The 25557-nt window shown below is 42.1% G+C and overlaps 1 protein-coding gene across 3 annotated transcripts in view; it reads left to right on the plus strand.

Annotated features, from left to right (window-relative positions):
* The window catches only part of GLI3 (GLI family zinc finger 3), a 246887-nt gene that overhangs the window by 54845 nt on the left and 166485 nt on the right, over nucleotides 1–25557 (plus strand). The gene's annotated exons all lie outside the window — the stretch shown is intronic.

The following is a 25557-nucleotide window of genomic DNA, read 5'->3' on the forward strand; positions in this document are numbered from 1 at the left end:
ACCCAGTTCCAGCACCTATGTGCCCCCCAGAGATCTTGCTGAATTGTGCTGTTTTACCTTGGCACATATGAGTAGCTGTCCTAACCCACTTCTGTTCTTGCAAAAGAAAAGGTTTAATGGTAACACTTTTTGCAGCTGCTTAACAATGCAAGCCTTTAACAGTTTATATGGAAAAGGTATAAAACAAAACATTTGGATAGAAGAACTCTGACTTGATAAAAATTGAGATAAGTTGAAGAACAGTTTTGTAGACTGCTTTGAATTAATATTGACCCCATATATCAAACTAGTGAGAATCAGGGATCCAATGTACAGGGTCTCATAGAGAGAACACTGGTATTAAATATTGCATTTGGATCAAAGTTATTTTGCTAGATAGTTTAATGAGGGGTGTGGGAATAGACTAATACGAGATTATTTTTCTGTCACAGGAAAGAGGAAGATTTATCATTCCATGGATGCTACTGTATTTGAAGGCAGCATCTAGTGGTTTGAGCAGAGTTCTGGCAGATAGGAATGCCCAAGTTCTAATTCTGGTTCTGCCAATGATAACTTAACCTCTGTGTCTGTTTCCACAACTGTAAAATGTGGAGCTCTGAAGACTGGTTAATGTAGGTGCAGCCCTTTAAAGCTATGAAATGCTCCTCTCGCCGCATGAGACTAGCAGTTGCAATTGCCTAATTTACTTGACCTGATTCAAATGAAAAGATGCTTGGAGCATGGTGTTCTTGGTGAGAGGTCTTCAGCTCTGTGATTTTGCTGTGATTCATGAACCAGGGACAGCTTTAAGGTATAATATCACATGACCTATCAAAGTTAGAAACAAATGCTTCATTCCACTGGAAAGTTAGCTGTGGAAGCTTGCAAGATAGCTACATTTAAATCACATCACTGTCTTGCTTCCCCCCCCCCCCATGTGTGTAATTCCAGTGTGTGTGTGTGTGTGTTGGGGGGCATGGGAGAAGTAGGGTGATGATCAGAAAGATGGGATTGAAGAGACCAATATCATGCAAACTGCCAGGGCTAGAAATGCTTTGGGTTGGTACAAACACTTTCTGCGTCAGCAAACTTTTCCAGATCCTTGGTACAGTGATCAGCAGAAAGAAATTTTGGTTCCTGATTAAAACTCCTTCTTCCAATCCATTTCTCTCCTCTGGCCTGGATCATACAATTGGTGATGAAGCCATTCCAGTTTTGGTTGCTGTTTCTTGCTTGTTGGCACCTTTGTGAATGATGAGAGCTTTTTTTCTTGCTGCCGACTCTGATCCACAAGAATTTCAAATTTTTCCAGTTACCAGTCAGACTTGAAAGAAGCAGCACCTTAAAGTGATGGCCACATGGATATTATGACCCCAAACTTGTTCTTCTTTTACTCTTGAATTTTGTCTTTTAGATTTTTGAGAAATGTTCATCTCTACTAATGAGGGATAGCTGTCATGGACTTTAAAAGAGTCCTCTTTCAATCTCTCTCCCCGCTCCTCCCTCCAGATAAGTTATAACTTTCAACTGAGTTTATAGCCAGTTAGTGATGTGGTTTGTATGATGGGAGCCAATCAAGTATTTTCTTTGCCGGCAGCTTAGGCAAGCACAGAGTTGTCTTCCTGTAACTAAATGGTAACTCGTTGTGTAGGCGGGATCCTGTAACCATCTGTGTGCGACAGGTTCGGCTGGTCCTCCTTCCACCCAGCTCTGTGTGTAGTAAGACATTCCAGAGAGCATTGCCCCATGTCTTCCTGGCATGCTGTCCCCTGCTGAAACACTATGGGATAGCTATCCAGATTTTTCACAGAATGAACTTGTACAAACACAGACCACCTGGGTACAAAGAGTTTACACATGATTGTGTTGGGAGGACACAGCTCAACTGTTTCTGCTGTTACCAGATCAGATAAGCATGTCTAGACCTAATTTTAAATCAATGTACTTATCGTGTGGATCTTAAAATTCAGGCCTCTGAATTTCAAGAAGGATAAACAAATGTCTATGATGATAATTTTTGTGGCATGTAGTTACGTGCAAGATTGGTGAGTCAGTGGCCTAGATTCTATGGCTCTCATGGGAGGGAAATAGCACAATTTGGTGCATACGGTATCAAAAGATGTGCAACATATATGAAAACAAGGGCACTGTTGTGTTGCCTCTGTGTGCAGTGGTATTTGGGCAGCCTGTTTGTGGAGGAAGGAGATGTGGCCAGAAGATGGAAGTCTGTGCTTCATGCTCCTACGACCAGTACATGGACAGATAAAGGGCAAGGGAACACTAATGAGACAGCTTAACGTCTGGCATTATTTATGTGCTCCACTTTTACTGGGTGGGGAAATTGGAGGCTGAAGAGAGGGCTGTTGTGATTGGTGTACTAACAGTGACAGAGATGCCAGAATGGGAGGCTTTAATGGGGCAGTGCAGTGTTGGTGCCAAGCTGTGATAACAAAAATCGAAGCTGAAAGTAGATAAATCACCACTACCCAAAAGCACATATACCCTCTTCTTGCCACACTCTAGGCAGAGTCTGTTGTATCAAACTATCTGTCAGAGCCATTTGGGATATGTGAGACCTCTGTGTTCTAAACTTATTAGCATGCTATTTGTTGTGTTTTTACTAAGTAGCTGTCTTCCTACTTATTTGTCACTACCTCCCCTGTGAAGTTGCTGTGGTTTAAACTCTGTTGCACATTTAACTTTTGTGTGCATGATTTTGGAGTCTGTTCCTAAAACATTTCTGTATTAATTCCTTCATGGATTGTCTTCTCCATCACCATGCTTTCTTTTTCTATTATTCATTTTTGGCTTTCAGCTATGACAATGTCTGTAACTTGGCAGCAATGTGATAAACTGAGTTCTCCTTTCTCACTTTTTGTGCTAGGCATCATGTTAGTTCCTGCTCTGGATACCCAGCAATCATTATTTTTTCTATCCAAAGGCGTTACTGTCTTGATACATGAGTGGTGCTGCTTTTCCCGTACTTGCATAAACTGTCCTCTGAGCCTATATATCCATGGCATGCTCAACAAGTCATATAATCACTCATTTGGGGATGGGGATGGGGATGGGGGGGAGGGCACATACGAATTTTTAAAGTCAGTTTCTGTACATTTTTTAGTGCACATTTTTCATTTATTTTAGCCTTTTTTTGTGATCAAAGAGAGATTTGAGGCTTGTGACGTTAATATTCATATTGAATTTTTCAAAGCCGTTTCAAGACCTTTGTAATCAAATCTGCTGTTGTATTTGAAGCCAGGGAAATTTGAGACCAATAAAATCATTCAGAGCCATTTGTGTAGGGCAGTGGATGGGGGAGGTGGAGGTTGTGTTCATTTTGGAAGTAAAAAGTATGAAGAACCATGAAATTTCATTTGTTATTTCCCAAAGTTGCAACTAATTTTTCTTTCACAAGTGCAGTCCTGGAGTGTGGAGTAGAGTAATTTTGTCATCAAAATAGTATGTTGTTTTAAATCTGGCCCCATATTTTATGTTCTGAATATTGATAGGGACAGGGAGGCAAGTAAGAGCAGTGGGGAGAGAAGAAAGTGAGGAGGAAAAGGAAAGCAGATGCTCTGCTGGCATTAAATAAATGTTGTAAAAGCACCCACACATGCGAAGTACTGAACCCTTGAAATGTTAGTTGTAAATAAAACTGAAAATTGAGTCAACTCAGGTCAGAATGTAGAGCAAATCATCACAATTGCATGTAAGGTTATTTTACCTTTTGACAGCTTTTAATAACCACTCAATTTATTCAAGTGCTTGGAGAAATAACTCTTCATTTAAACTATGTAAATGCAAGCCCTGATAAAGAATGTGGAAGTTTTGTAGCGGGTTGGTCCTAAGTGCATCCTTGCTGTGTTTACTAATATAAAGAAAGCTAACTCTGTTTTAAAGAAAAAATAGATTTAAGCCATATGTACAGTGCACAGGAGGGAGCATCTAAAATCTGATTTAAGTAAAGAGTGGCTCTGTCATCTGTGTAGAACTGAAGGGAGAAGTCATTTTGTTAACATCTCCCTCTCTCCAGCTTTGATTTATGTCTGATTTCCCTCTCCAGATTCCTTGCCTGACGTGAGTTTTGAAGATCTGCTATGGTCACTTATCAGATATAGTAAATAACAGTCTTCACCAGGTTTAAGATGAAAGATATTGATAACACAAATTAGAAAACAATCCAAACATTTGAGAACAAATGCCTGAGCGCTATCAGTGAATTTCCAGAGTAACCCTAATCCTTATTCACACACGACACTCACTCACTCATTCACATAATATTTGCTCTAATTCTAACATAGTTGCTGCTCCCAACAGTGTGCTGTTCTGAAGCTGTCTTGAAATCAAATGGCACATGTGAAAGAATCTAGAGGTTTTTCTCCAGCTCACTGTTTCTCTCTCTGTTTCTCTGACATGCAGAATCTCAAGAAATATTAAACACAGAAGGGAAGGGTGGGTATTTTGTATATGACTTTAAAGTGTTACTTATTAAAATCTTATTATTATCATTAAACCTAAACATCACTGCAAAGGATGCTAAGAGTCACCATGGTGCAAGGGGTAGGATGCTGGATTGGGACTCTAAAGGCCTGGTTTCTGTTTCTGTTTCTGGCTCTGCTACTGCCCTGTTTTGTGAATCTGGGTGTCACATTACTTCTCTGCTTCTTGTTTCCACTCTCACCCTTCATCTGTCTTGTCTATTTAGACTGTAAGCTCTTTGAGGCAGGATCTGTCTCTTACTATGCCTATATATAACATTTGGCACAATGAGCCCCCCAATCTTAGTTGAGCATCCCAGGCCAACAGCAGTGCAGATATTTCTCAGATGTACTCCACAGTTTGATTTCAGTCTCCCAACAAGACAGTTTTGTGGTGTGAAATTCTGTCATCAAAAATAATGCAGCTACTTGGGTTCACTTACAGATGCTACAGCCCAAATTTTTAAAATGCCTTGGCTTTTAGGTGCCTGATTTAAGGCCACACCTTGCCTAGTTTTCAGAGGTTCTGAACACCTCAGTGCCCATTAACTTAAACTGGAATTGAGGGTGTTATAATATCTCTGCCTATCAGGCACTTAGAAGTCTAAAGTTGGGCATTCAAATTGGAGGAGACTTTTGAAGACGGGTCTATACAGATATTCTATAACACATATCATAGTCTTATAGGTTACAGCATTGTAAATGTTGTAATGAGATTTTCTTACACTTTAAAAAAGTTGCATGGCTGTATTGACTTAGCCTTGGTATCTAGACCTTTGACATCATAGTTACTATGAGATATGGTATCCTTTCTCTCATTACAGTCAAGCTGATTCCTATGATTTTGAATGAAATAGGCAGTCAGTATCATAGCACTCCCTCATGGGGTCTGTACTGCAGTTTGTGTACAGTACCATGTGAGAGAGTACTTTTAATGTTTGAAATCATGTCCTTTGGTTCCTTCTTAATTATCATGGATTTTGCTTGAACTGCCTTTCTACACAGTTTCTTTCATAACTTTGGCCTTCAGTAATAGTTACATGGAGTCCTTCTATAGGTAGTGGTCAAATTATCCAATGATATCTGCTTAATGTAATAAAAACTGATAAAAATAAATGGTGCAAGTTTTTTACTTTAGTTCCTGAGGATCATGTCAAAATAACCAGTGATAGAAGTAACTGCAAGGCCCTGTATGGCTACTTTCGCTCCACTTAGATGTCAAAGCAGTATTTGGTGGAGATAACTTTTAGAAAACACCCTTCATCCCAAAGTTTCCTAAAAATCTTTACAAACTACAGTTTTAATCCTGTGAGCTGCAGAGCCCCCTTCAGTTCCTGCTGACTTTACTTTTTGCATCCAATTAAACTGGAGGGGAAGTTTAGAAAGAATGTAATTACCCATGTTGGTGTTTTGTCAGGACGCTGCGATTAACACCTGTACACTTGCAAAAATGCCAGGGGATCTCAGGTCTGATTCTGATCTTATTTATATATGAACATGATCTCTCTATGTCTATCTCTGTCTCTCTCTGTCTGTGTACGGCTGTGGCTGAGAGTGGTAGCACTGCCTCTTTTTAAGGTTGCTCAGCACTTCCCATTGTAAGACACTGTGTTCGATTGCTTATTCCTTTGCCAGACTTATCTGTTTGGGCTGACGTTTTCCATGTCTGGTGCCTGTCTAAGTCTGAATTGATGTGGAAAATTTAAGCCAAAATGGGTCAGCTATTTCCAAGAACTGGGCTAGGGAACATACGTCGTTTTGCCCATGTTAAAAAAATTCTGGGACTTGAAATTTGCTATCCCTGTGAAAATCTGCCCAAATTTGGCGTAGTTATAAGCCTCTGAAAAGTGACAGTTTGCATGGGCACAGCAGAGTTCCTGAATTGAGAGTAGGGAGCCTGTCTCTCCTGTGGTCTCAGTGGCCCCCGTGCTGAGCCCAGATAGCTTGGAGGAGGAACCTGCCTAATTCGAATGCAGAGGGGAGAAGAGCCGGATGTGTGAGGGGGATTAAATTGGGACAAGGACCTGGGGGGAAGGGAAACAGGGTGAGGGCTGAGGTGGAGGAAGACTGGAACTGGCTGGGCAAAGAGACTGGGACTGGGAGCTGAGGATGGGGACTGGAGGCTGCGGGAGAAGCTAGGATTGGCTGGACGAGGAGACTGGGACTGAGAACCAGCGGAGTGTGGGGGAAGAGAGACCAATGTGCTGAGGTGCGGGAGTGTGGGGAGAGAATTGGGACTGGCTGGGCAAAGAGACTGGGACAAGGATTGGAGGATACACACTGAGATTGGAAGAGGAGGCTGAGGAGGAAGATTGGGAGTGGGAGCCGGTGGGGAAGGGAAACGTGGATGGGGGCAGAGGGTGTGACTGGAGGCTAGGGTGGAGAAGAGAGGCAGATTGGATGAGGAATCGAGGGTGGGAACTGGGAATGGCTGAGCAGGAAGAATAAGACTGGTAGCTAGGAGGAGACGCAGTAGGGTGGGGAGTCTGGAGGATGAGATTAAGACTTGGTGGGTAAGGAGACTGGTGTTGGTATGAAAAGCCTGACAAGTGGAGACTGGGGACTAGCTAGGTCAGAACAGAACTGGGACAAGGGGTGGGGAAGAGGCAGGACTGTAACAAGGACAGATTGGAGAAGATGGGGCAGAAAGGGGCGGGTCACACTTGAGGGAAACAGGCAGAAGAATCTGTGTCCACTAGAGCATACTCCCCTCCTGGAATGGAACGCAAGATTCTTGAGTCTCATCATCCCTCTGCTGTTACCAAACAGCTCCGAAAAGTATGGAAAAGTATGTCTCATCTCCCTCTAGTGCTGGTCCACACAGAGAATGACAGCGTGCTACAGCTATCTGTTATTCTATTTGCTCAAGTGACAGAGAACTGTGAGGTAGGTCTAATTAAGAATTAAGGCTGCCTGAGTAATTTGACTCCTTTGTGGGTGTGTGTTATGGTACAGTCTTCAGTTACATGATCACACACTGGTTTTTCTACAGGACCCATGCCTCATTCAAGGGACCTGCTCTGGGGATGCATCAGGGTTGTTGTGAAGTGAAAGGAGACATGTCTGTAGGACCTCTGCTTCATTTGTTGCAGAAGTTGGCAGGTGTGCAGTGAATGAGGCATGGGATTGCAGGAAGAGAAAGAAGGGTCTCATGGTTTACGCAGTTGAATTCTGGCCAAGAGAAGTGGATTCTGTCTCTGCCTTTGCCACAGTGCTCCTATGTGACTCTGGGTAAGTCACTTAAACCAAACTTTCAAAGGTGGTTACCAGTTGCATGTTCCCCTTTTTCTGGGTGTCAGATTTGAGACCATGGGGTCTGACTTGCAGAAGTGCTGAGCACTCACAGCTGCAGCTGAAGTACATGGGAGCTGTGTTTTGAACATAAAAAAGTACTATATAATGCTAAATACAGGTCAAATTGGGCATCTAAAATGAGTGGATACTTTTGACCTTAATCTCAATGCTTCAGATCCCGATCTGCACAATGGAGATACTACCTTCTTTTCATGTCACTCTCATTTTCTGAATATAATAAATGTTTGTGAAGCAATCAGATGCTATAGTGATGAGAACCATAGAAAAGCCCATGAGGAAATTAATAATTCTGTCTTTATAGCTGTGTTTGAATAGTGTGCAGTAAATAAGGCCTCAGGCCATATATTGAACAATGAGAAAAAATAAAATATTGAATAGCTGCTCATTAATTGAGCACTATCCATCCTGTGCATTGGATGAGACAGGACTGCTGTGGTCAAAATCATATGTGATCATGTGGTTAAAGAGTATATCATAAAGCATATGTGGAAAGGGGCTGAATTAAGGTTGTAGAGGCAACCTTAACTCTGGCATTTCCTAACTTTTCTGTACTTGACTTTGTAACCTTAATGATATTCTTTGAACATAATTTCTGTGTGTGTAATATATATATATATATAAAACTACACAGATATCTATATCATGTTCGTACATATACAAACACAAACTATATATACACTCAAATAATTTTCAGAAAGAAACTTTGAAAAAAATGTTTTAATAAATTAACGATCCAATCCTGTAAATACTTAAACACATACAAAACACATACAAAAACTGTACACATGCAAGTAGTCTCATTGACTTTAATGAATAAAGTTTCTTATGTATATGTGTTTTCAGGATTCAGCCACAAGTAACTAGGTAGTAGTACATGTTGGTTTTTTCCCACTTCAAAATAAGTTATATACTCCCATTTAGTCCTACGTACTGACAGTCGATCTACATATCTGTCATCTAATCATTTAAAATCCAGTTCCCATTCCTTTAAAACTTTCGACTCCCTCTCAATAATGAGATAACTGCTTGACATAGAAATTTTATTGGTAAAAAGTGTGATTTGTTCCCAACTTCCTGCGGGCCCACTCTTGCAGTTGTTACTTGTATGTGACTTTAAGTTAATGGTGATTTTGTCTTAAGGACTGTAGGATGAGGCTCTTTGCCAGTAAACTTAGCTAAGTGGTGTAACAAAGGTCTGATAATTAATTGATAACTGCCCACCCTGTTCAAAAATTCTGTGAATTTTTTTATATTTCTTTTTCCTAGAGGAAATTTGTATTTTTTTTAAATTGGAGCCATATTTAACTTGTTTTCAATTTGTGACTGACTGTGTGGCCATCCTTGTAAAACACCTGACCCAGTAAAACCTCTAACATCTTTAAAAATCTTCCAAGTCCTCCATTCTGTAAATGTGATGGTACCTGGCAGCTCACATTTTAGTTCAGGTATATGATGTGTTGTTATTTAATCAATTTATTATTCAGCCTTTAGACACTACGGTGAGAGATGCTACAGAAAAACATTAGCTGGACCCGTTAGCTATTGTTTAGTATACTCCTGTATCTCCAACCAGTAAGGCCTTTTATCGCTCAAGTATTGGAATGGTATGCAGCAGGGAGCAGAGATCTGCACTAGAGATTTGTGCCAGTTCTAGCCAGCTACCTGTGTAAACCCCGCACCCTAGTGGAAACAAGCAAAGCAGCCTAGAACAAGAATAGGCTCCTCCAGTGCAAATTTCAGCTTGGCCTCTTTTACACTAGGGGTTTGTAATGGTGGCTGGAATTGAAGCATTTCCACAATGTGGACAAGGTCTAGTCTTCCGTACTGAGTGGAAAGTATGATACCTCTAGCACAGCCTCTCCCTTACTCTCAAGGGCCCTGAATGAAAAGGAGGTGGGATGTGAGTGGAGAATGGGTATCTCTGTGGAGACATATTGTCTTGCGTGTGATCTTGATCTTGAATAAGGCACCAAGCTGTATGCTCTGTTGTTTAATTCTATCTAACATCAGCACCAATGTTGTGTTTTGCAATGGAAATCTTATTAATTCAGGATCAGGTTCCTTTGGATCCCCTATCTTGCTCTTCACTTTTTACCCTGTGTTTGTACACACAGCACTCTGTGCCTGAATTGTGCAGGATGAAGCCTACGGCTTTGCCTAGACTAAGATTTAAAGGTGTATTGTTCGCTAACGCGTGAGCTAACATATTCTAAAAGTCCAGTGCAGACTTAGTAGACAGTGGACACTTCAACCTTGTGCTAACCTGGTGGATTAAAGTCTATGGGGGAGCCTCGGCTTTAATTCAGCCATTTTAGGGTGTCAAAGTCTACAGTAGACTTTTAGAAGGGGCTAGCTAACACATTCCAAGAATGCATCTTTAAATCCTAGTCTAGACAAATTCTGAATGAGAACCTTCATAGCCGAGTGGGTGATATAAGAAATGTCAGGGAGAGCAGCAGATTGGGAAGTCTGAGAATGTTGACACAAATCTCTAGTGGTCTTCAAGAAAAGAGCGTATATAATATTGATTCTTCTGGATTAGGATTGTTCTCTGCAGACTGTGACTATAGTGGATGGTTTCTGATGGATTTATAAATTTTGTTGGGGTGAGAGTGTGGATGTTTGTGTCACCAGGAATCTGTAGATAAAAGATAGTACAATTAGTAGCATTTACCTGCATTATTTCTCCACATACTGCTATGTTCCCCTCCACCTTGCGTTTTAGGCTTCAACAAACTTAATCTCAAAGGAAATTGAGTCAAAAATGCTGAGTTTCAGCTGATTTTATGGCAAAATGGCGAGTTTCACCTTGTTTTGATACACAACCATAAATTATCTCAGGTTCACTTGTAAGTAGGCCCAGTTGGCTCATAAGTTTCACTAACCTCATCAAGGTTCTCCATGATCATGGGCTAAGTTCTGAATGTGAAACGAAGCCTGAAAGTTTCATGGGTTTTCAGGTTTCATATTGAAAGTTCACGCAATTCTAGTTTTTATTGACCCAATATTTCTGTAGTTCTGGTGTGTAATTCACTAATGTATCAATGGAGGTCTCTAAAGGGATGAGACTGAGTAAAGCTCTAGCACAGTAGTAATAACAGTTATTTAATTTATAACTTATAAAGCACTCCCCTCATCTCTTGGCAAAGTATTTGGAGTGCTATACAGTAATTTCCAAATAAATTTAAAAAATTGCAATATAATAAAAAATATTGTCCCATATTTAGTGATAGGTAAAACAGAAAAGGGGATTCTCTCTGGAGAGAGGAATTGTTCTCGCTTTGGAGGTAACAGGCTTATAATTTATTTTTAAAAATACAAAGATTTTAGATATTTAGAAGCATGGAAAGAGGAGCTGAATTGGCTGTCCAAGGAGGAATGAATTTCTACGTAAAAGTCAATCTGCCACTTGAGAGTCAACCAGTTGTAGAAAATTATCAGGGTTATGCTGATGTTACGTTTTCACAAACTAGTGAGCAAATGCATCACCATGTTCAGTTCAGCTACTTCTAAAACTTGCATATACACCACTGATTGGTGCCAGTACGACTGCCAGTCCGAGTCTTTGGTTATTATCAAAAAGCAGTGCATGTACTTTGACGTTAACACCCTTTAATGCCCACATTACAGTTTTGTCTCCATGATTTTTGAAGATAAAGCCCAAAAGAGAAATATGTAGTTCAGTACAGCAAGTGGCGCTAACCTTACTATGATAGAAAGGGTCTTTTAGTCTTAGCTATGGAGTCCAACAGGCAACTCCATTATCCGTTCTATTTCTAATAACATATGCACTCTATGGAGTGTTGAAAAACCTTTCTGTCATGGAAGTACAAAATTTTCTGTTGGGAGTTTCCTCCATTGCAGGTGATTTTTGAAAGATCACCCTTTGTACATCTGTGGTGGTTAGTTACATTTGATGGGACTAATACTATCAAATTTCACTTTCTCTGAAGGTTTGCCTGTCTTATTTCAGTATATGATGCTATGTAGCTGTGATGGTGCACCTGCCCTGCACTGGACTCTAAAGCGTTAATAAGTCCTTGGGAGGCTGTGCAGGAGAGAGCCAATCAGAGAGTGGCTGCGAGGAGCAGCCAATCAGAGAGTGGCTGCGAGGAGCAGCCAATCAGAGCGTGGCTGGCCATTTAAGAAGGGTTGCAAAGCAGCGCAGCTTCAGTCACTCCCTGTAGCTTGAGGGGAGAGGAAGACTGGCTGCCTTGCAGGCTGAGGGCAGCAAGCACCCTGGACAGAGCAGTGCTGCAGGCAGAGATCTGGGAATTTAAAGGCAGCTCCTGGTGGACTGCAGGGATCTGCAGGTTGAGGCCCTCAGGCAAGGGCAAAGAGGGTGCTTGGGCCGTAGGGAAGTGGCTCAGGGAGCTCTACAGATGAGTCGGAGGGGACGGCGCAAGTGGTGGCCATCTACAGGGTCCCTGGGCTGGGACCTGGAGTAGTGGGTGGACCCAGGTTCTCCCCCGGCCCCAGTCGCCACTGGGAAAGTGGCAGAACTCTGGACAGCAGTTGTCACTGAGGGAAGTGGCTGGACAGATATTGCAGAGCCCCCAAAACTCATAGCATAGCATGGTTGGAGACCTGTGTCACTGAAGAGGACACTGAGGTCCTGGGAGTGACGTGGGTCCCAAAGCAGAAGTGACGGTGGCAAGGCACCGCCAGAAGAGCTAATCTCCATGACAGCCAGCAGGAGGTGCTGGAGTGGTGAGTTGGACCCCATCACAGTGGCACAATTGACAAAATTGTTGAGAAGCACAATAAAAGCAACACAGGCTACATGCTTATGTTATGGTTTATCTTTTGCTATTCTTCACCACTTACAACACTTCGAGTAGAACTCGCCCAAACAATGAGATTAGGATAAAAGAATTCTTCTTATCTGAAAGGGCTGGCAGCTTGATGTGAAATATATCTGTATTATAGTACCAAAGGACTAAAGCTTTCCAGTGAAGAGAAAAAAGATGAATTTCCATTAGTGTCAGCCAGGTGTACCTTTTTTTTTAAATCACCTTCAACTTCTACCAATGGCTAGATTTTCAAAGCGGCTTCTATTCGCTTTCAGTATTTGTGCTTCCAAAAAAGAATGTATGTAGTCCGACTGCATCTAGCTATTTGATTTGATCCTGCAAACGTCATCTGCATGCACCATTTTTTGGTTTTATGAGAGAAAATAATTGTATTCCCCAAACTGTAGACACAAAATTTGAGTCAATTTTTGAACACTTAACCTCATATATTTAATAAACTGGGAGAGACATTGGTACTTTGAGCTTGCTACTACCATTGTTAATGTGATGATCAAAAATTATCATTATGAGAGGTTTTAAAAATAGACATGAGAAGAAAGTGCTGCTGTTAAGAAAACAACCTACAAACTGTTTTCAGGTTATTTATTTATTTTTCAGTTTTCCTTCAAGGCTATTAGGAAACTTCAGAGTCAGATTTTAAAGTAGTATCGGTATGAGGCGGAAAAGAGGAGACATGAGAGCGGAGGTCCAGATCCTCAAACTGTTTAGGCATGTAACTCCGTTTAATTTGAATGGGAAACGCAGTGGATCTAATTCACCTCGATTTCAGGAAGGCATTTGATACTGTTCCACATGGGGAATTATTAGCTAAATTGGAAAAGATGGGGATCAATATGAAAATTGAAAGGTGGATAAGGAACTGGTTAAAGGGGAGACTACAGCAGGTCACACTGAAAGGTGAACTGTCAGGCTGGAAGGAGGTTACTGGTGGAGTTCCTCGGGGATCGGTTTTGGGACCAATCTTATTTAATCTTTTTATTACTGACCTTGGCACAAAAGGTGAGAATGTGCTAATAAAGTTTGCGGATGACACAAAGCTGGGAGTTATTGCCAATACAGAGAAGGACTGGGATATCGTACAGGAAGATCTGGATGACCTTGTAAACTGGACTAATAGTAATAGGATGAAATGTAATAGCAAAAAGTGCAAGGTCATGCATTTAGGGATTAATAACAAGAATTTTTGTTTATAAACTGGGGACGCATCACTTGGAAGGAACAGAGCAGGAGAAGGACCTCGGAGTATTGGTTGATCACAGGATGACTATGAGCCGCCAATGTGATATGTCTGTGAAAAAAGCTAATGCGGTCTTGGGATGCATCAGGTGAGGTATTTCCAGTAGAGATAAGAAGGTGTTAGTACCGTTATACAAGGCACTGGTGAGACCTCATCTGGAATATTGTGTGCAGTTCTGGTCTCCCATGTTTAAGAAGGATGAATTCAAACTGGAACAGGTACAGAGAAGGGCTACTAGGGTGATCCGAGGAATGGAAAACCTGTCCTATGAAAGGAGACTCAAAGAGCTTGGCTTGTTTAGCCTAAGAAGGCTGAGGGGAGATATGATTGCTCTCTATAAATATATCAGAGGGATAAATACCAGGAAGGGAGAGGAATTATTTAAGCTCAGTACCAATGTGGACACAAGAACAAATGGATATAAACTGGTCATCAGGAAGTTAAGACTTGAAATTAGACAAAGGTTTCTAACCATCAGAGGAGTGAAGTTCTGGAACAGCCTTCCAAGGGGAGCAGTGGGGGCCAAAGACATATCTGGCTTCAAGACTAAGCTTGATAAATTTATGGAAGGGATGATATGATGGGATAGCCTAATTTTGGCAATTAATTTATCTTCGACTATTAGCGGTAGATTTGCCCAATGGCCTGTGATGGGATGTTAGATGGAGTGGGATCTGAGTTACTACAGAGAATTCTTTCCTGGGTGTCTGCCTGGTGAGTCTTGCTCACATACTCAGGGTTTAGCTGATCGCCATATCTGGGGTTGGGAAGGAATTTTCCTCTAGGGCAGACTGGCAGAGGCCCTGGAGGTTTTTCTCCTTCCTCTGCAGCGTGGGGCATGGGTCACTTGCTGGAAGATTCTCTGCACCTTGAAGTCTTTAAACCATGATTTGAGGACTTCAATAGCTCAGACATAAGTTAAGAGTTTGTTACAGGAGTGGGTGGGTGAGATTCTGTGGCCTGCGTTGTGCAGGAGGTCAGACTAGATGAGCATAATGGTCCCTTCAGACTCATAGAAATCATAGACTTTAAGGTCAATGATTCTATGAATTAGGCACCTAAATGTCTTTGAGGATTTGGGCTTAATTTCGTGTGAGATTTCTCCATTACATAGTACATAGGCAAGATATTTATGACTGCTCACCACGTGGCTTTGTGCAGTGTAATTTGTTGAGGGCAAGAGCTGCATGAAGGTTAGGTTGATTATTTTCTTTTTCTTTCCTATTGAGGTTGATTTTTGTTACTTATGATTCAGTAATTAAATTCGTATATGATCCACTTCTTCTGTCTTTGACTGTCCTCAGCTGCCATTAAAGACAATGGGAGGTCAGGGTATTCATGATTGTAAAGAATTGAGACCTTGGTGTGCAGGGGTTAGGTGGTATGCAGGATGGCTTTGGAGTAGGCTTACGTGCTCACCCAAATATGGTTTGGTTGTAAATCTGGAGAGAGATTTTTGTTTTTAAAATTTGATGCACTTCTCTGTTCCTACATGTTTATTCCTCACAATAATACCAAGTTCTTACTAATCTTGAGAGTTTTTTATCTTGAGAGTGCTTTACAATAGTAATTTACACAATAACAGGTCAGTATACTACTAATTGTACAGTTGGGAAAACTGAGGCACTGAGAAATTTAAACTCTGTCTTCTGAGCCCCACAGATCAGACTGCGTGGAAATGAATTGCAGTGTGCACTGGTGTGCTGTGCTGTGCTGTAACTTCCCTGTGTGGATGTTGTGGGTGCAAACTGAAAAGGTACCCAGGTTGCATTTCCTTTTTAAACAGGACTAAGTTAATACAAACGAGGTACCTTTTAGTTCATGCTACAGTGTCCACACACGGGAGTTTCAGCGCAGCACGCTAGTGCATGCTCAGTTCACACCTCAACAGTCCAAAGTGCATGTAAACAAGCTCTAACTCAGTGGCTTTCAGCCTTTCCATATTACTGTACCCTTTCAGGAGTCTAGTTTGTCTTGTGTACCCCCAAGTTCCACCTCCCTTAAAAACTACTTGTTTACAAAATCAGACATAAAAATACAAAAGTGTCAGAGCACACTATTACTGAAACATTGTTTACTTTCTCATTTTTTACTGTATAATTATAAAATTAATCGATTGGAATACAAATATGTTACTTACATTTCAGTGTATAGTATATAGAGCGGTATAAACAAGTCACTGTATGAAATTTTAGTTTGTACTGATTTCACTAGTGCTTTTTATGTAGCCTGTTGTTAAACTCGGCAAAGATCTAGATGAGTTGATGTAACCCCTGGAAGACCTCTGCGTACCCACAGGGGTATGTGTATCCCTGGTTGAGAACCACTGCTCTAAGTGACTTGCAGAAGGGAACAGAGGAATTTGGAGACGAGATTGGTGGTTAGTCTTTTTCTATGTAAAACTCCATTATGAGTCTACCAAAATAAGTTTTTCCTGTGTAAGAACTATAGGCTCAAACTCATTATGAGAGATTCCTGTGAAATGCTTGTACAGATTGTGTTTTAGTTCTAAAAATTTTCTCTTTCAGTAGGAGGCCCCTTTTTTCCATGAACTTTGTTTCTTTTTGCTTCAGTTCCTCTGAGTCAATGTGGCACTACTGCACTTCATTACTGCACATACCTTATAATTAATAGAAATTAAAAAAAAATGCTTGTTAGTTTTAACATTGTCTGGATGGAAAAGTCTGTGACACATTTAGGAATGGTTACAATTCCTTGTAGTGCTTTTTAAGAAGCAAATCCTAGTTTTGTTTTAAAAAAACAGGCTACTTAAATTTATTATAATTTGATAACCCTCTTTTGTTTTTGAGAACTTTCTTGTTTGGTATGAAACCTCTTTTATTGGCTACAGCTTCACATTCTTTCTCAGTACGCGGGAGTGGATTATACTCCTGAGCAGCATTCAGTGAAATTTTTGTGTATGCTTGTTTCTAAATAATCCAAGTGAAGTTGCTTTCAAGTGTTTTCCCCCTCACCTTCCATAAAGCATACACTTATTTAACTATTCTTTTTTGTGAAGCTGATTTGTTTAGTTTTACACAAAATAATTAGGGTATTACTTGCAAATCAAAATGCCAAAAAAAAAAAAGAAAAATGTGAAATGTTCTTTTGTTCAAGTGTACATTTCTGGAACCACTGAAACATGATTAATAACTTTAAAATTCTGATTTGAACCTACCACAGCAAATAAATTCAGCGTGAAAGCCGAAAGTTTAATAAAATGTTTCTGAAACTTCCTCTGTGAAGTTACAAGTTTCATTCCTGATTATCTGTCTGTTCATCCATCCTCAGACATACATCACATAAAGATGATTTGAAATATATGATATCCCTAAAGATGGTTAGCAATTTGGGATTAATTTAATAGAATTAAAGTGTTAAAAAGACAGGCCTAAGGCATTAACAAGATTCTGAAGTGTTGAAAAATATTATAGCGCATTAAGACTAGAGGGGTGAAAGTAGGGATGGGCAGAATTGTCTGAAAAAACTAATTCTCAAAGCACTTTTGCTCATCCCTACACTCCAACTAATAGTGAGCCTTCTTTTGAGCCCTGAAAATATTTGGTTAAGAACCATCTCTATCTCCATGCTATTTTATAGTCCTTCTACTGCACAGTGGTGGGGAGAAGAAAACCGTCCTACTCTCAACTCAGAAAATGTCAGAGTACCATGGATGTGTAGAGGGATGGGGTTGGGAAAAAGGAGGCAGGGCTTAAGGCTGAATGGCCCCCTCTCCCAAAATAAAACAGGAAGGGGTACTGAGCTAGCCCTTGAAGATCCAGAAGAACTAATGGCCTTTTATCTGCCCCTCCAAGACCTTAGTGGTGAATACAGGCTGTTCAGGCTTCCCCTCTGGTGAAAGCATGAGCCCTTCCAACAGCATCAGGCAGAGGGGAAAGTATGAGGGTCACAGAGCTTGTTTATGAAGAGGGGTGATTAGGCAAGGGAGATGGCACATTTCTGGGGATTGGGAGCTCTGAAGCTCTACAAACATAGGTTAATCATCTTAATTATTCAGTTTTTATCTGACCCAAACCTGCTCTGCAAAGCTTTGAAGGTTATTCCTTCTCTGGGTGAGGGGATTGGTGGGACTAGGATTTAAGCAGGCTAAAAATGAGAGCCAGGATAAGTATATACATTATAGCTGTATGTATAACTATCCTTTGAGGCCCCTAAACTTGTACCTTTGGGGAGTCCAACTACGATAGAAGAAACTTGTTCTTTGCATTCCTTCCAAAACCTCCATTTCTCTTTCATTTTTGCCCATCCCTATGCACCAGTCCCTTGGAACCACCTTGGAATACACTTAAATCTGATGATAGAGGGATTTAAGGGCAGATTGGAATTTAAGCCCATATATATGTGCAGCTGTAATATGGCCATATGCATCTCTGTACAATGGGTTAGTTCACCCCCCCTGCCCCAGCAGAGAAACCTGTAGGCGAGCGAGCAGAAGGGTATGTGTTGCGGGAGATGATTTTTCAGAGTTTTCAGGAAATTGCTGCTGCTTCTTCGAGTGCTTGCTCATGTCAATTCTTCTCTTAGGTGTGTGCGTGCCCACATACACAGTCATCAGAGACTTTTTGCCTTAGCGGTATCCGTAGCGTTGGCTGTGGCATCCTCTTGAAGGCTGCACTCATGCGCTGGTATATTAGGCGCTGCCAGCCCTACACTCTCTCAGTTCCTTCTTACCACCCCTGACAGTTGGTTTGAGCACCTCGTCTTGCATTGCAAGAGCGTTAGCGGTTCTTTACAACCCACTGTCCATCTTCTTTGTATATAATTGGTAGGTACTTAGTCAGCAAATTCAAGGAGGCCCTCCCGAAGGACTGAGCCCAGGAGTTTGCTGCTTTAGTGGAAGGAGGCACAGCGGTGGTGAGAGGGGCCCTCCAGATGGTCTGGGACGCTAGGGACTCAGCGACCAGGGTGGTCACCTCTGCGGTGGTCATGAGGCGCAGCTCCTGGTTACAGTCCTCCAGGGTATCCCAGGAGATGAAGGACCTCCCATTTGAGGGGGCAGGGCTCTTCTCCGAGCTCATGGATGCAAGGCTCCATGGCCTTAAAGACTCCTGTGCCACCCTCCACTCCTTGGGCCTTCATACCCCTCAGCAGGTCAGGAAGCCATTCCGTTCTCCGCCTCCTCTGCATCCCCAGTCTAGGTCCTGGGGAGCTCCCTGGCTGAGCACCTACAGGAAAAAGGATAGAGACAAGGTGTCTAAGTGGGGACACCTGCCATCTTAGCGTTCATCTGCTCAGCCTGGGCCTTTCAGGAACCAAGGAGGCCAGAAGCAGGAATTTTGATGGTGCACTCGAGGACGGCACCCCAGTTACATCCCGGGATCCACCCTCCTACTCTTTCCTCCACTGCCTGTGCCTCTTCTGGTCAGACTAGTCACAGCTGACCTCAGACCATTGGGTGATTGGACCTGGGGTGGGGAGCCCACTTGGGTGGTCTCAGCAGACAAAGTCATTGGTCGAGTCACGATTGCTCCCTACACATCAATGTCAGGGAGCTCAGGGCATTTTGTCTGGCCTACCAAGCCTTCCTACCTCACATAAGAAGCAGGGTGGTTCAGGTCCTGATGGACAATATAGTAGCTATGGTCTGTATCAACAAGCAGAGCCAGATCGTCTGCCCTTTGCCAAGAAGCCCTTAGGCTCTGGGACCTCTGTGTACAACATGCTGCACACCTCCCCGGGGCCAGGGATGCAACATATCGTAGCCGCACACCTCCCCGGGGCCAGGAACGCTTCAGCAGATCTCCTCAGATGGACCTTCTCGTCTCGCCATGAGTGGTCACTTCATCTGGAGGTGGCCTGCCTCATCTTCCAGGTGTGAGGGACTCCCTCGGTGGACCTGTTCACATACCGGCAGAACAGGAAATGCCACGTTTTCTGCTCGATTTGGGGGATCGACAGAGGCTCCCTGTCAGATCCTATTCTGCTCCCATGGTCGGGGGCTCTGATGTATGCCTTCTCTCCGGTGCCATTAATTCACAGAGTCATCATGAAGATCAAGCAGGACAGGGCAAAGGTGATCCTCATCGCACCGGCTTGGCCGCGCCAGCACTGGTTTAGCATGCTGCTGGACCTCTCTGTGGTTGCTCCATTACAGCTGCTGCTCCGGCTGGAGCTGTTGTCCCAAACCCAAGGCAGGCTTCTGCCTCCAAACCTGGCAGCGCTGCACCTGACGGCTTGGCTGCTGCATGGTTAAATGCGGAAGAAAAGGAGTGCTCGACCGGCGTCCAACAGGTTCTGTTGGGCAGCAGAAAGCCTTCCACCAGAGCCACCTACCTGACCAAATGGAAGCGGTTCGCTTGTTGAACCTCAGATAAAGGCATTCAGTCCAAGTGGGCCTCACTGCAGTTAATCCTGGACTACTTTCTGCATCTCAGGCTTCAAGGCCTGTCCCTTTCATCTGTTAAGGTCCACTTGGCTGCTATCTTGGCCTTCCATCCGCCGCTCGAGGGTAGGTTGGTTTTTGCCCAGGACATGACTTCCATGTTCCTCAAGGGTCTTGAGTGCCTTTAGCAGCACGTCAGGGACTCTGTCCCTCTGTGGGACCTGAACCTTGTACTGTCACGGCTCCCGGGACCCCCTTTGAGCCTCTAGCTTCCTGCTCTCTCCTTCTCTTTCCTGGAAGGTCACATTCTTGGTTGCAATAACATCTGCCCTCAGGGTCTCTGAAATTAGGGCTCTTTCCTCGGAACCACCCTATACTGTCTTTTACAGAGACACGGTCCAGCTGCGGCCACACTTGGCTTTCCTGCCCGAGAGGGTCTCACAGTTTCATACAGGCTAAGATATTTACTTACCTGTCTTTTTTCCAAAGCCGCATAAATTGGAGGAGCATCAGTTGCATTCCCTAGACGTCAGGAGGGTGCTAGCCTTTTACATTGAAAGGACCAAGCTATTTCGCAAGTCAACACAATTGTTTGTTATGGTGGCCGACAGGATGAAAGGTCGTCCAGTGTCTGCTCAAAGAATTTCTTCTTGGATCACTGCCTCCATTCGCTGCTGCTACGATCAGGCAAAGGTGCACCCTCCAGCGATCATAACCACCCATTTCACCAGGGCACAAGCCTCATCGGCAGCTTTCCTAGCCCAAGTACCTATCTGGGACATCTGTAGTGCGGCCACCTGGTCATTTGTCCACACATTCACATCCCATTATGCACTTACCCTGCAGACCCAGGACGATGCTGGCTTCGGTAGAGCAGTGCTGCAAGCCGCAAGACTGTGAACTCCAAGCCCACTTCTGAGGATACTGTTTGTGAGTCACCTAGAATGGAATGGACATGAGCAAGCAGTTGAAGAAGAAAAAAACGGTTACCTACCTTTTAGTAACTGTTCTTCGAGATGTGTTCCTCATGTCCATTCCATTACCCACCTTCCTGCCCCTCTGTCAGAGTTGCTGGCAAGAAGGAACTGAGAGGGCGTAGGGCCGGCGGCGCCTAATATATCAACGAATGAGCGCGGCACTCAAGGGGGTGCTGTAGCTGACCCTATGGATACTGCTAAAGCAAAAATCTCTGACTGTGCACGTGGGCGTGCACACCTAGAATGGAATGGACATGAGCCACACATCTCAAAGAACAACAGTTATGAAATGGTAGGTAACCGTTTTTTCAGGTGGGAGGGGTTTTTATTGGGATGTGTGTGTGTGAGAGAGAGAGAGAGAGACTTGAAGGGTATGGAGTGGGCAGGGTGGGCGGCCTCTGAACCCTTGCACTTGCTGTACCTGTTTGGTGGATAAACAGATGACTTCATGGTCCAGGACCATCAACTTAGCTCCTTCTAAATTCAAGGGGGAGAAAAATAAAGACACAGGACTGTTTGGTTGCCAGCTTCCACTTATTAATAACGGTCATTTTTAGAAGGGTCTAGTTTGCATAATGGCCAGCAATATTTTTAAGGCCAGCAATGTTTTATTTAAAAATCAACTGTTTTGGCTTACAGGGCTTTTAACTGCTCTCCCCCATCCCAAACCTGATATGTTTTAAAATTTGTTTTGTAGTATTATAGTTTTTTTAAATGGTCAATAGACATTTTATATGATATGTAGAAATACACATTTGTGTGTGTAAGTTTACATTTATATATACCTCATGCAACCTCATTTGAAGCCATTACGTTTGGGTAGGGTGTAAGCCGGAGTATAGTTTGTGTCTATATAATATAATTAATTAATATACACAACCACACAAGCATATGCAACATACAACTGTTAGCACGTTTATGGTTATCTGTGGGTATCAGATGATTAAGAAATACATTTTAAAAAAAACCCTCTCCTGGGAAGTTATTGTAGCTTCTTTGATGTGACTAATTAGCTCACTCAAAGTAAGCAGTGACTAACAGTCTAATAACTGGCTAACAGAAGGAACTTCATAACATTTTCAAATTCTTAATCAGAGGAGCCTTTCAGTGCTTTGCAAGAAGTTGAGAATGATTCTCCTTCCTGAGAAGTAGTTGCCAGTGGTCAGATCATAAAGTATGTAGTCACTTTTCTCCAAGGTATATTTACGAATCTTGGCCTTTCAAGAGTTTAAATATTGGGGGAGAGCAGTAGGCCTGGAAATGTGTTTAAACTGCTAAGTTTGATCCTAGCTCTGTTCAACAGACTCAAAGCAAACATTTTAGTTTGCTGAGGCTGACTTACAGTAACTTGCTGTCTTTGCAGAGTTTCATAGGGAAGGAGATACTTCTTATAAATAGCGGTAAAAAAACCCAAGCTTTTATTTGTGACTATGTTAACCCTTCTCATTTCTTAAGTAGCGGTACTAAAAAAAAATTTAAATGATTATAAAAATATAAATTAAAATTAAATCACACAAATTGAAAGGGAGAAATTGTACAACTCAGTGTCTGCAAATTTGGCAGTTAACTATGACTGTAGATGTCTACCCCTGCTGTATTTAGTTTTTTCTTCTTTTTTTGCTGGAGCTATGTAGTGATTCTGCAACTGCTATGAGATTCTTTCTCAGCAAGCTAAGCAGTCACTAGAATGTTTCCATATGTCAACAAGCATCTCAGAGATGGTTTGTAGTCTATATACCATTCTTACCCAGCCACCTGAACTTTTCTGATGCTGGGCATGAGGCTAAATCCCTCTTGCCTTACTTGCATGAGTAGTTCCACAGAACCCCTGGGATTACTTGTGCAAGGAAAGCAAGCAGGGTTTGGGCCTTCTAGTAGAAGGTAAATTTAAAAGCTCATCACCTGCTGATACCTGGGCTTCTGTGTTTCTCTTGCAGCAGTCACAAACAAAGTAACGTCACAAACACCTAAAACGGAGTGCAGGGGCTCTACTCGCTGAATGGCATTAAGTGTCAGAGCAATAACCCACTGTCTGTAATGGGAGAAACACTTAGCTCTGAAGTCAGCAAGGAAGAAAAGTGATTTTCAGCTATTTGGATTTCAATTGTATTTATTTGCTCTTTTAAAGCCTGTGCAGATTTAGATCCCAATCCAGCTCTTTCAGAAGCAGGCTCCTGCTTCTTTGGAGCCCCTGGGTCTGCAAAGTGCTGAGGGCGCTCAACTCCCATTGACTTCAGTGGGCGCTGAGGATGCTCAGCATCTCTCAGGATCAGGCTCTTGCTGTGGCTGGGTAGATTACTCACTTGGGCAGCAGCAGTCAGATTGACTCATAGGATTGTACAGGAATTCTGTACGCTGCAAGCAGCTTCGGTGACCTGGTCCAAAGCCTGTAGAAGTCAATGGAAAAGCTCAAGCCCCCAGTGTTTAACTTCAGTAATATGCAGGTGTAGTTTCTTTTTCTGCCCCATGAATTCTCTGCACTGGATTAGTGCAAGGCAGCCTGGCCCTGCTCTCTGCCCACACTTTTTCCCTTTTATGTGTGAGAACACAAGCAGCGGGGGAGCCTGTACTCAACAAGATGGTTTCCACAGCTGCGGACTGACTTGCGGTGCCTCTGTGCACCTGCATGGGTGCAGACAGTCTCTTTGCATCCCTTTTCTGTGGCATATGGGGAATATACTGGTTATGATTTGACAGCTTAAACTGGTCTTTTGTAGTTAATCAGGTTTATTTAAGCACTTTTCATTTTAGCAATATGAGCCCAATGCTGCAGTCCTACAGAGAGAAACTCCCAGTTAAAGCCAATGGGGTTTTGCTTGCAGCTGACTGAAAGCTGGGCTCTAAATTTCCTTCTACATTTAATTTTTCTCCTGGGTAAAAAAGATCTAGCTAGTCACTGACTTCAGCTAAAGAAAGTTCTTCTGTTGTTCAGACAATTTAGAAGAGTTCTAAACTTCCACATGCTATTCCCAGGGCACTCAATGATGTAGCTCAAGAAGAATTTGGGCCTGATCCTGCTGATGTTAATGTGACTTTGGACTCTACCTGGACCTGATTCTGCACCACCGACGTCAGTAGGGGCTTTGACATTGATTTCAAAGAGTGCAGGATCAAGCCCTATACTCCATAAAGTATAGGGGTTGCATTGTTACAGAGTGTTCTGGGCTTGTGCTCTGTTTTGAAACAAAAGATTGAATGCAAATTTGAGCTGTACTGTGTGCACTATTATAATATTAAAATTACCTTCATGGTCATTATAATAGTGATATACTATCTTGTAAAATTTTCATATCACAAAGAAAGGCCCAGTTCTGCAAACTCTTGCTACCTGGCATTATGCTTATGGGACTATTTACAGTAGTAAGCTCTACTACACCTGACAGTGTCGACAAGCTCAAGTCCATAGTTAGTACCTCTCACAGTAACTCTTCTCCAGTTAGTTCAATTTCTTTTATTTCTGCAGAAATTTTAAACAAGACAACAGAAAGGAACAGGATGTTAAGAAAAGCAGGGGAAAACGGTGTATCCATATTCTAAAGGTCTCAATTAATGTTTGGAAAATGCCACACATATGATAGTGAAAAAAATAACTAAATCGAAAATCCATTACAAACAGGAACATAAAACTGTCTATTTTAAGTTGTTAGTTTAGATAAGGTATACTATTTGTAAGGCACAAAATGTTTGTACAATGTATGTTCAAGCACTGCGAATAAAGTAAGCATAGTTCTTATTATCTATCAGTTTTTGTAGCCTGTGATATGGCTTGATTGTATTTTTTATAACTCATTAAGAATTTTGTAATACATATCTGTGTCATTCTCTCTAAATCACCTCATGTGTGCAATTGTTCAGAATGTAAAAAAATAACACTCTTGGGACCAAGGTGCTGGATTTAAACTTTCCTACATATAGGAAGAAAATTTTTAGTTAATACACGTACTGTGGAATTTATAAAATAAATCAGCCATAATTCTACAGGTGTATTTTTCCAGCAAAATATATTTACCTGTTTTGTTTTTTGCTTGCTTTTTGCTTGAGGGTGGTCAAAAAGTGGTGATCAATGTATGTATGCATGAAACTTAGGACACCCATATCCTAATGAGGTTGGCAATGGCTCTATTACATCATTCTAAATAGCAAAATACTGGGTCTCAAAAACCAAACCTTTTTAAACACAAGGGAAATGGCTTCTTTATTAGATATATATTCCATTAAGAATCTGATTATTCAATCTTTTTTACACTCCCCCCCCCCCACCATTTTGGTTCACAGCAACCAAAAATGCTACTTTTCTGGGAAAAACTGATATTCTGACTACAGTTTTGTAATTTAATGATGGAGAGTTTCCTTAGTAAACCAAATTTAGAGTACTAGAATGCTTATCTTATATCCAGACCTTGAACATAAAAGG

The sequence above is a fragment of the Caretta caretta genome, chromosome 2 (genome assembly GCF_965140235.1).
Source record: "Caretta caretta isolate rCarCar2 chromosome 2, rCarCar1.hap1, whole genome shotgun sequence".
In the NCBI taxonomy this organism is placed as follows: Eukaryota; Metazoa; Chordata; order Testudines; family Cheloniidae; genus Caretta; species Caretta caretta.